Source organism: Austrofundulus limnaeus, unplaced genomic scaffold (genome assembly GCF_001266775.1).
Source record: "Austrofundulus limnaeus strain Quisiro unplaced genomic scaffold, Austrofundulus_limnaeus-1.0 Scaffold927, whole genome shotgun sequence".
Lineage (NCBI taxonomy): Eukaryota > Metazoa > Chordata > Actinopteri > Cyprinodontiformes > Rivulidae > Austrofundulus > Austrofundulus limnaeus.
Genome location: NW_013953329.1, coordinates 29260 through 30638, shown reverse-complemented (window position 1 = coordinate 30638; position 1379 = coordinate 29260).

Sequence of the window (1379 nt, the reverse complement as noted above, 5' to 3'; positions counted from 1 at the left end):
CTCCATTACATTTCTGTAATGCGTTGAAATACAAATTACATTCATGTTATGTCGCATTACATTTTTTTTTGGGGGGGGGGGGGGGGTTGCTTTTTTTTAGTTTGAAAGTAATCAATGGTGAGAGGGGATTTGCTGTAATTTGTCAATTGAACTCACTTGCAGAGAGTTGGCAGTTTGATTCCCTACTATTCAGTCATATGTCCAAGAGTCCCATGCTGTTGGTGGGTCAGGGTTAGGCTGTAGAAATGAGTGGAAGTCATGTGTGTCTCATCAGTGTATGAAAGTGATTTAAAGCACTGATTAGTCTCTATAGAATGATTTGTACCTGTTAGATTTTTTTTTATTAAAGATAAARGTGTGAATGGGGAGATAAATGCACAGACTGTAGTTTAAAGTGCTTTGAGTCTTCATGTGTGCAACAGGTGATCAACCTGAGCAGGACTCGTCTCGTCTCTGCTGTTGGTTTGTATAATGATGAGCAGCCTGCGGACAGGTTCTGTGAGTGTGTGAAGCAATAATCAAAGCAAATGGTGACTACTTTAAATAACCTAGATTATAAGACATATTTTCAGTGGTTTTTCACAGGTGGTGAGCCCATGTGAAGGGGGAACCACATCTTCAGCCCAGTTGGGCTCCATGGGTGAAAGCCAAGGTACCAGGCGCTCACCAACTTGCCCCACTCCAGGCCTGGCTCCCCAGTGGAGCCCTGGTGACCTGCGTCTGGGCGAGTCCAATGTTGCTACACATCGTAGGGGTCTCTGGGCTGCACTTTGTCTGATCCCTCACCTAGGACCTGTTTGCCTTGGGTGACCCTATCAGGATGAAGCCCCTGACAATATAGCTCCTAGGATCACTGGAACACTCAAACCTCTCCACCATAAGGTGGCAGGCCAGAGAAAGGGTAGACTTTATCTAAAATCAAATCATTTTATCTCTCAAAGACCTTGAGTGTGTGATCCATGCTTTTATTACATCTCAGCTGGATTATTGTAACTCTCTGTATGTTGGTGTTAGCCAGGCTGGCCTCTCACGCCTGCAGCTGATCCAAAACGCTGCAGCTCGTCTTTTAACATGGACCAAGAAGCGTTATCATATCTCCCTGGTGCTGCTTCCCTTCATTTGCTCCCTGTTCATTTTAGAATTGATTTTAAACTTTTACTGACGACCTATAAGTTCTGAATGGACTGGCTCCTGAATACCTGTCTGACCTCCTGCAGCTCTATGTGCCTCCAGATCTATCAGATCCAGTGATCATTTGCTCTTGGCGATCCCGCGGTCCAGACTGGTCCATATGGAGGTAAATTTGTGTTTTTATTATTCAATCAAACAAAAAGCATCTTCAATCAAAAAAATAATAATTTCAATCAAAGATATTTTTT